At 43.4% G+C, this 10,742-nt stretch overlaps 1 long non-coding RNA gene across 1 annotated transcript; it reads left to right on the top strand.

Annotated features, from left to right (window-relative positions):
* The first annotated feature begins 608 nt into the window (after positions 1–608).
* Positions 609–2,132, top strand: LOC136545397 (uncharacterized). The gene is made up of 3 exons (XR_010781017.1): positions 609–703; positions 1,800–1,984; positions 2,087–2,132. It is a non-coding gene; the product is annotated as an uncharacterized lncRNA (long non-coding RNA).
* Positions 2,133–10,742: the final 8,610 nt, after the last annotated feature.

The following is a 10,742-nucleotide window of genomic DNA, read 5'->3' as shown; positions in this document are numbered from 1 at the left end:
GAACTACGTCTTGTCCTTGAAGCTCTGAACCTGATCATGGATTCACGGCAGTGCCCAGCAGTGATGCGGGCCTTGCCGATGAGCCTGTGATGTTGGCCCCAAACTTGAAATTTAGTAGTAACTTTAAGACCTGTTTATACTGTATGGTTCTATTCACCAGAGTTTTGCTGAACCACAAATCCATGACCTTGCATTACTGTTTGAATTTTAAACATGAATCTTCACTGCCTCCTTTGTATTGAAGACATGTTTTACTCACTTGTGCAGCATGAAGGATGTTAGCAGCTCAATGGCAGTTGATCATAGTTGACAACATCAGGTTTGTCAACTCTCTATTCTTCACATTGCAGCAACAACATCAGCTCGACAATCACACTGAGCTTTATAGAATGCTTTGCATGTGTGTTGACTGTAGAACTAGATCAATAGCAGCATGTGCTGTTTTCTTATTTAGCCTTTGGTTTAATTTCTCTCTTGTTTAATTAATTAGAGCATTTATTAGCTGGCAGATTAGTAAGTTAAATCAATTAGAGTATTTAGTAGCCAGCAGATTAGTAAGTTAAATCTATTATTTCCCATTAATTATGGTTGCTTCTAGATTTGGCGGGGAACAGAGGAGGCGAAGAGGAGGAACCAAATCTCAGAGGGGAACAGAGAGATTTCTTTGGCGGAGGAAGGAAGGGGCAACAGGCGGAGGTTAGAGGTATGGACACCCATCTGTTCTTGCTCCTAGATTTGGTGGTTTGTTTTTTCGGTATGTTCTTCTATGTTGGTCGGTTGTGACCGTGAATGGGCGTTCTGTTCTTGGTCCATGTTTGCGGGCGCCGATGGCTGTTCTGGGAGCTCTGCTCATCCATCTCCTGGGATCTGCCTTTTCCTGGTGAGAGGCGCAGACCGTTCGCGGCTGGGTTGGGCCTGTTCTTCGCGCGGGTTAGTGGCGATTTTAGGAGCGTTTCCTGGGTTCTTGACGAAGATGGCATCGTTCTGCGAAAGATGCGCTCTTTCTCTGAGTTCGTGTTCATGTTTTTAGCGATTTAGTTAGCCTAGAGGCTAGAGCGTTTGCGCGGATCTCATGACTTCTGTTGCTCTTGTCTATCGGTGCATAGGTTCTGCTCTAGGCTTCCATGCGAAATGAAATCGCCGTCAATTCTTTGTGGATTTGCTTGTTCCCCTTCGTTATAGGCTCGGAAATGCCCCTGAACAGATTTAGAGGGGGTCCTACATTAGGATTATTTTCTTTGACTTTCCAAGAGTTAGGAGCACGTTGCCTTGATATGCTTGGGTTCTTGCCGAGGCATATGCAGCCGAGCTTTTTTTTTCAATTCCATTCTAAGTTAGACCATTTAAAAGGGGGAAGCTTTGCTTCGCGGATGAACATAGCGTCTATATCTTTACGAGTATCTGACAGTCTGGCTTTATATGTTTAGTGAGGAGGGTCAAGACAAGAAAGCCTTTCCATTCCACGGCTAAACTTTGGTACAGTAAACACGAATGACTTCGTTTTATGATGTTTTGATAAGCCGTGAGCGGTTCTTGCAATGTGTGTCAACTATTAGGTGATTCTGTGCTCTATTTTCTGTCGGTTGCCTGCTTGGCTCATGACTTAGCCGTGTTTGCAAGTCTAGGAAGAACTTGTTCTCGTTTCTTACATTTTACCTATATTCGAGGGATGGGCTGTACTACTTGTTAACAAAAAGTTCAGCTCGTTAGACATTAAGCCTCTGCCGCTGCGAATGATGCTACCATTGCAATATCGAGAACCATCCCTCTGATCGATTTGTTTGTTAATCCACTTACAGGTAGCCCGATAGATCTGCTGCTGTTGGGGGAGTTGATGCAAAGCTGAATTGCTGCACGTTGGATTTCTTCAGAGATGGCTTCAGCTGGTGTAGCCCCTTCTGGGTACAAGAACAGCAGCAGCACCAGCATTGGTGTGGAGAAGTTGCAAGATCATATGAACGAGATAAAGACTAGAGATGATAAGGTGAAGATGCAATGACATCTTGTTTCGGGCTTACTGTAATTTCTTCAAGATTATGTGAGAAATGGACCGTGCTATAACATTTGACGTGAATGCCAATTGCAGGAAGTTGAAGCAACCATAATTAATGGCAAAGGGACTGAAACTGGGCACATAATTGTTACTACTACTGGTGGCAAGAATGATGTTTGTGTATCTCAGAGCAATTAGTGCTTGACTTTGATGGATGTGATGTACAAGACAAATTGGATGTTATATGTATTGAGCTGCATGTGATATGTGTTTGTGTATCTTCATGTGACATGTGGACACTATATGAGCATTGAATATCGTTTTGATATGTGCTAAAAATTGTATTCTTTTTCTATATTAAATTGTTCTGTTGAACAGTCCGTCACTGTAAATGTATGGAGTGTTGGATGATCTGACGATGAATGTGTGGTAACAGATTATCTGTCGCTAAAGAGTAGCAACAGGCTATCTGTCACTGTAAATATTTACTGCAACAGACCATCTGACGCTAAAGATTTTTAGCGACAGGACTTACAGCGTCTGCGCAAGTCTGTTGCTGTAACTTTTTAGGTCAGTTCGTCTGTCGCTGTAGCCGCTTTTAGCGTCAGATTGTCCATCGCTAATCTTGGTGTTGTGGTGTAGTGCACATGCATGATACATAACGTATTTTGCCACCACGGCAGCTGACGTGAACAGTTTTATGTATGTTGTTGCCCCCTTTCTTTCTTCTCCCATTTTATGAGTTTTATGCAATTTGTTTCTTAATTTCTATCGATTGCTCACCCTTTCAACAGAGCACTGCCTGGAGTATCTTAGTGAGCAGTACCAGATCAGATCAGCGATAATACCTGGCAACCATCAATGTGGTAGAGCTGGGACTTGGCCCGTGCCATTTGAGGGCGGGCCACGGCACGGTCCAAAGCACAGTATGGCACGAACTATTTTAGACTGTGGTGGAACGACACGAATGCGAGGGCGGTGCCGTGTCTAGGATATCGCCACGATGGGTTACATGGCCCGGCCTGCATGCTAGGCTGTGCTTGGGCCGGCACAACATGAAAATGGCACTTAAGTAAATCTAGAACTAAAATGTAATTTTCTAGCATTTACGATACTATCTCTCATCTAATTCCGTAATAAATTATGAAAATCATTAAAACATCCATGAAAGTAGTACACACATTTTTTTATATCATGAGTTGATAGAAGATAACTAGTAGAGATATCTTGAGAGCCGTGCTTGTGCCAGCACGACCCGAAGGCATGCCGGTGTGCCACGTGCCATACTTAGGCCCAAGAAAAGATATGGTGTACCATACCGAGACGACCCTATATGCCTAGCGGCACAAACCATGAGAGGGTCGTGCCGTGCTGGCACAGAATGGCCCCTGCTGTTCGGCTGATGGTTTCTACGACTGATAAGCCAGCTGATGCTGATTTGTTGTGCCAGAAAAACACTGTATCATGATTGATAAGCCAGACTGATAAGTTCAAGCGAACAGGCATACACAAGATGGATTCTCTCCCAATTACACAGTTTGTAATTGTTCTACTTTTTTATGTGCGCATTAGTTTGCACCACCCAGGCAGGCAAGAGCATGCACGAATAAACAGAACCACATGCACCAACATATTACGTATTATGCAGTCCATAGAGAATGGTCAAGCTGGGAAAATTTGGCAGGTGTTAAATATATGTTTATATGTGCGTGTACAATTTTATCACGTTCCGTGTTACATCTGTATGGAAAAGGGCCAAGAGATCTATCTTGTTTCTAGATAATTCTTGTAGATAATCTGCTGTAACAATCTAACAATCTCTTGCATTGGCTGACAATCTAACAATCTCTTGTAGATAATCCCAAAGTATATCTCTTGCATTGTTTCTAGATCCTTATATAGTTTGTTACCTACCGTATACTATGTAAAAGCCACGGCCTGGGCTATTCCGGCCAATGACTAACACATACGTGCCATCACCTCAGAGGCCGAGACCGGGGATTGTCGTTTCCACCTAGCTACTGCTCCTCTGATTTTTCAAAGGCCGTTCACCCAGCAGCTGAGAATGAAATAGGCTCCAATTGTGGTGTGAGAACAATTCAAGTTGGTGCGAGAAGAATTTGAGGCAGTCCATGAGAACAATTCAAGGTGGTGTGAGAACAATTCAAGGTCGTCAGTCACTCTTTTGTATCACTAATGACGTGCATACATCTATGTTGGCCATACTAGCGCACTAGGCCCTTTAGACAGCTCCAATATATAGCTACTTCAACGCGTGCTAGAAATTCCGTAAAGCAAAAGAGCCAAAGTTAATATCACAGAGTCCTTCAGCATCTGCTTGATATAACACAAATACAACCACTGTTGCACTGGATATAAATAATCGGTGCAGCTGCGCGCTTTTGTTATAGATCGCTTTGGGAGAGAGAGAGAGAGTAGAAGGAATTGTTAATTTGTCAATTTTTCGCATTAGGAAGTTTGGGTTGGTTCAAGAATACATTATACATAGTTAAATTTGGTGAATTCATTGATCAATTAACTCGTTATGGTCCCATGTATTACATGACGCGCTCTGTCGATGGCTTGAAACAGGGTATTTGTTCTGTTGTACTTATCACATGGTAATTCATCGTCTGCTTGATTTGAGAAGGCAAATCCAAGACATAAATAGTTGGTTCAAATTTAATAAATGTTGTAACGTGGAAAATACAAGAGAGTACATGGTTGGTTTAGTTTCATGTAGAAGCACTTGAGATTTCTAATCTATGGCCTCCATGTTCATTCCCATGCGTCCTAGCACTAGCAATTGCAGCCAGGGTCCATTCTGTAATGGATGTGTCATCCTCTTCTATAGTAACTACGATCAAGCTGTCACCAGTGTATTTATGACACGTCAAAGCTGCAATAAGTGCATTTTGATTTCATGCAGAAGTCGTTGAGATTCCGAATTAAAATGGGTTCAAAAGAGATGGTTGTACATATACTAGAATGGAGCGAACATCAAGTAGAACTTTATATAAATAGGAGTCGAGACCACAGGGGACAGAAAAGAGAGGAGGACCTTAACACTAGTAGACTTTCCAATCGTTAAGGCATCCAATTCTTGCCATGTGGCAACAGTTTTGATGGACCCAATGATAAGCTCTAGTTTCATCTGTACCGTGAGTGTCATGTGTATCATGCATAGAGGTAGTATTAGGAACAAATATCGTGGCACATAGATAGTCAATTTTCTTCATTTCGTTTCTGTTCTATGCACTAGGATTTGGAGATACCGGAAACATCTGCACTCTAGCATGAGATAGCACTCCTGCCTCGTATCTACTACTTGTTCAACTTGAGGTGTCCTTGTCTGAGTAATTGTGGTGAGCACCCAAACCACCGGCCGCGTGGTCGATCTGAACCTCATGAGGAAGAAGATAGTGCCCCCAAACAGTTGGAAGTGGCCTGTGCAATACCAAGGCTACTGCGTTTAATCCAAGGAAGAGGCGCTGCTAGAGGCCCACAGCAGATCTTCAGGCGTGACAGTTTTCACTTTCTAGCTTGGCTTGTGGAAAATGCTAGCAGCTTCTATCTCTTCGGACTTCTGGCATCTGTTGTTTTCTGTTCATCCAAGGCGTTGAGCCATTGACACTACAAGGACGCCATGTTTGCCATTCGAGACTCCGTACACAACTTCAGCTGACTGCATATGCTCAAACTGGCTAGATATAATACACCGGTCTATTAGAAGCTGGACATACGGTTGTGTCATCACTTTTATCCCTTCACGAGCAATCTTATTATTTTGAAATAGCTATGTCCCAAAACACGGAAGTCAGAGTTGAAGTGAGGCGCGAGACACGATGTTGTGCAAGAACAGAGGAGTGAACAGGATGGGCGAACCGGCGGTAGGCTGCAGCCAGTCGGAGATCAGCGGCCGTCAGCCGAAGAACTGAGTAACACAGGAAGTACTACCTGTGTCGATGTGGCCGTGGTGACGTCTCGGTCTGTTAGTGTCTTGCACAATCGTGAGGCGTCAGGCGTGGACTCGGCCATATCAGATACTTATGAAAATTTGATTGAATCCTAATTTTGTGATTAAACAAAATCTACCGAGGATTAATATATCAACCAAATTTCTCAAATCAAAACTTGATACCCGAGCATAATTTTAATTAGATCCAAACAACTCTACTCCTGACAAAAAATCAATCTAAAACAAAAATCTCGTCTAGCCCTGTAAAATGTAAAGTGGAGTTGAGGATCATAATTATCAACACGTCTACATATGAGAGTTCATCTTTATTACCCAGATGATGTGTTTAAAAGATACAACATCTTTACAAGAAATTTCATAAATCCAAAAACCCATAAAAGAGCCACCGGAACCTCCTGCCCACTGTCTATCTCCCGCTTGTCTGAAAAGATGAATCAGCCTTTTCGATCTCTTCTTTTTAATTTTAGGCCTTAGAGGATCTCCAACAGTACCAAAAAATTCTAAAATTCTGCTTTTGCATCCTTTGCAATGAATATTTGGAAAGGAAAAAACAACCTTCACTAGTAGAGAACAGACCTTTCATCCGAGGTCAAAATGGGCTCTAGTCCCGGCATTTTTTGCGCCCGGGACTAGAGAGACCTTTAGTCCCGGTTGGTGTCTCCAATCGGGACTAAAGGTCCCTGCCCAACGGCTACTGCGCTCGGCACAGTGGCAGGGGACCTTTAGTCCCGGTTGGAGACACCAACCGGGACTAAAGGTGGACCTTTACTCCCGGTTGGAGCCACCAACCGGAACTAAAAGTCCCTAACCTTTAGTCCCGGTTGATAACACCAACCGGGACTAAAGGTAGACCCTTTAATCCCGGTTGGTAACACCAACCCGGACTAAAGGATCCTTTAGTCCCGGTTGGTAACACCAACCCGGACTAAAGGACCCTTTAGTCCCGGTTGGTAATACCAACCGGGACTAAAGGTCCCCCGATGGGTTAGTTCAAAAGGGAAGCATCCCATCCTTTGTCAGATGTGTTGTGTAGGTGGGGTGGTAAGCTACGCGCGAGGCAATGCATGAGGTCTTGGGTTCGAATCTCACGGGACGCAGTGGTGGGAGGGATTATTTTTTTTAAAGCTGGAAGGACCTTTAGTCCCGGTTGGTGTTACCCACCGAGACTAAAAGTCCCCCTTTAGTCCTGGTTCCTGATCCGGGACTAAAGGACTCCCCTTTAGTCCCGGATGCTTGCTCCCGGGTGGGGAACCGGGACTAGAGGGGGTTCCCCACCAGGAGTAAAGCTTTGTTCTGTACCAGTGCTTGTCACCAACAATTCCTAATAATTTAATCCTAACAAAATTCAAAAAAAAGGGACACCTGAACTTTTTTGGTGCCAGGCTTGATACTCATTCGCGGGCTAGGTTTCACATCTCATTTGTTGCCTCCTGTCGCACCGCCACCAGCCCTTGCCACGACACCAACGCCCCTGCCACTCTCATCACCCAGAGTCGCACTAGTACACTGGAGATTTCTCTTGGATACTTATGAAATTTTGATTGAATTCGTAATTAAACAAAATCTACCGAGGATTAATATACCAACCAAACTTCTCAAATCGTAACTTGATACCCGAGCATAGTTTTAGTTACATCAAAACAACTCTACTCCTGAGAACAAAAAATCAATCTAAAACAAAAATCTCGTCTCGCCCTGTAAAACATAAAGGCGAGTTGAGGATCGTGATTATCAACATGTCTACGTAAGAGAGTTCATCTTTATTACCCTGATGATGTGTTTAAAAGATACAGCATCTTTACAAGAAATTTCATAAATCCAAAAACCCTTAAAAGAGCCACCGGAACCTCCTGCCCACTGTCTATCTTGCCCTTGTCTGAAAAGATGAATCAGCCTTTTCGGTCTCTTCTCTTTAATTTTAGGCCTTAGAGAATCTCTGTAGCACCCGGTTTTAAGGACAAAACTAGATACACACCATATGTGAGCCTAGGAAGTTAAATCTCACATATAGGTACAAATAAGGGAAATATCGAAAGACAATGATCAATATATAACATACTTAGTATAAAGGATATAACCTTAGACAACAAACAGCGGAAAGACAACTCTGATCTTCGAGTGAAGACTCCAATTCCACATTGACAACTGACTGGTTGATCACAAGCATAATTCCTCTAAATACTAGCAATCTGGTACCCATCTGGGATTTTTATCCAAATAATTGAAAAATAAAGCAAGCGTAAGTACATGTCGTACTCAACAAATATAACGTGGGGTTCATGAGGACAAAAAATCAATCTAAAACAAAAATCTCGTCACTACTACAGAATCGATTTTTAGGGGCGGCTCGTAACCCTTTGTAGGGGCGGTTTGGCCAGCCGCCCCTACCGAACCGTCTCTACAAATCATGCATTTGTAGGGGCGGTTCCTAGGCCGCCCCTACTAATCTATTTGTAGGGGCGGGTCGTCAAATCAATTTATAGGGGCGACTGTACTACCAGCCGCCCCTACAAATCGATTTGTAGGGGCGGCTGTACTACCAGCCGTCCCTAAAAATACCTGTTTGTATGGGCAGTTCAATCTAGAACCGCCCCTACGGTACGTTTTCCCGCAAAAAAAATTCAAATTTACAATTCAAAATCGTGTTGCCGAATGTCCCACGACCAACGTTCTGAACCGCGTTCGTGTTGCCGAACGCCCCGCGACCAATGTTCCGAACCTCGTTCGCGTTGCCGAACGCCCCGCGACCAACGTTCCGAACATCGTTCGCGTTGCCGAACGCCCCGCGACTGCGACTACAAGCACAAGAGTATTATATAAACTACAATTACAAGTCTAATTCACAAGAATATATACAATCCATCATTAAATATACAAATTCCATACACATTGTTATCAACGTCCTAGAGCTAGCCTTTCAGTCTCACGAAGGTGTTGGTACTGAGGATTTGTACCTAACTCAGACTCTCGGTCATGGTAGGCGTCTTTGACGTGTACAATCTGGTCCAATATGAAGTTGCAAAGGTCGCCGACGAGCTCTAAGAGTTGGTCATCCTTGTATGGGTCTTTTTTCATTCCTTTCTCTTCTCTCCACTACAAGAGAACAAGTTTCGGTTTAGTATTTCATAACATGTACGAAGTTTTTATACTACGGGTGAAGAGGTTCAAACTTACCCTTAAGGGGTGTCTCCTATAGGCACTAGTGTTACTCATCATAGAACATATATAGTATCCATAATGTACACTCACAGGCTTCTGCTTGGGGCACTGTGTGTTTTGCATATGAAAATGTTAAGTAATGCTTTTGACAACCATGTAATGGAGTATTGAAGAAGTAAGTTACACTTATCGCACATAGTGGTTTTATAGCCAGCTTTTCCTTCCTTGCTGGATCATGCCTTCTATGATGATTAGTGACATAGAACCTAAATGCCCTGTTCGAATTATTTTAGCAAATACAACTTGTTAGAATCCAAAAGTGAATGTTACAAGTACGTATACAAACATATAAGCTAATGAGGATTGTCGATATGTATACGTCTTGAGAATCGATATGAAGTCTTTATATGTCACCGGATCCCTATCTATTGAATCAAAGACCCATGCCATGCTGCTCCCGACATCGATGGGTATACAAATCCAGTGGTTGTTGCATGGATTTAATCATAGAACTAGATAAGCGCTTTTGCATCGAATAAAATATATCGAACAAAGCTTTAAGTATAGAGTTGAACTTACTCGAAGTTGTATGGTAGCCATATAGTAGAGTGTTGTTGGAGATTTTTGAAAGCCAGGGCAATGTATGCCGCAACCTTAAGGGACTCTTCCCTTAGTTTCGCCATACGGATGCGCTCTTTCTCCCGAAGAGTCTTTGCAGCAGCTAGCTCTTTGGCATTCAGTGTCCACTATTTAGGGTAATTAAAATTTGTTTGGGCTATAGCTTGAGGGTCTAGATACCCGACTTTCACACTTGGCATCTGTTTGACAATGTGCACTTGCATTCTACAAATCACGGTGTGGGTTAGTTACAACAAAATTCAAAGATTACATTCATATCATATCGGGAGGACAAGGACTTACAGGCACCACGTGCGAATTAGATTCATCTCCATTTCTCCCAAGTGAAAGCATGTGTGCATGTCATTGAAGTCAAAGTCAATTTTCCCGGCTGGGCTTCCAAATGTGCCGGTGGGGAAGCATGCTTGTATGAGATCTATGCTCGTTCGGAGAACACGCAAGTACCAATCATGGAACCTTCTCATTCCAAGTGGTAGGCGCTGGATGTCCCGGTTTGGTAGGAAGGGCTTGCCTCTTTCATATGTTTTCGGGCAATCCTTTGACCATTTGATGGCATCAACATTTGGATACTGCTTTGCAATTTGGTGGAGTTTGCTAGTGACGGCCTCCTTAGAACCCCGTGATGGGACTTTTTTAACTTGGTTCTCAGGCTTGAACTGGTCATGGGAATACCACTTGGACACCAATGAGACGCCTTTCATCGGAACATAAACTGGCCTTATGGTGATTGGATGCTTCTTTCGAAGTTTCCATTTAGGCACGTCCTCATCTTCTTGTGCATCACCTTCTTCAGGCGGCACTCGTTGTTCATGTATCGGCTGTGCTTGTTGAGAAGACGGTGGCATCTCATCATGCACTTGCTCGGTACGAGCTAGAGAAGGTTGTGGCATCTCATCAGGCACATGCTCGCTAGGAGGCGGGGAAGAATGTGGCATCTCAGGAATGTGGTGGTCACGAGACGGTGAAAATATC

This window comes from Miscanthus floridulus, chromosome 3 (assembly GCF_019320115.1).
Source record: "Miscanthus floridulus cultivar M001 chromosome 3, ASM1932011v1, whole genome shotgun sequence".
In the NCBI taxonomy this organism is placed as follows: domain Eukaryota; kingdom Viridiplantae; phylum Streptophyta; class Magnoliopsida; order Poales; family Poaceae; genus Miscanthus; species Miscanthus floridulus.
The sequence above is the reverse complement of the archived record's forward strand: the minus strand, read 5'-3'. Positions and strand labels throughout refer to the sequence as shown.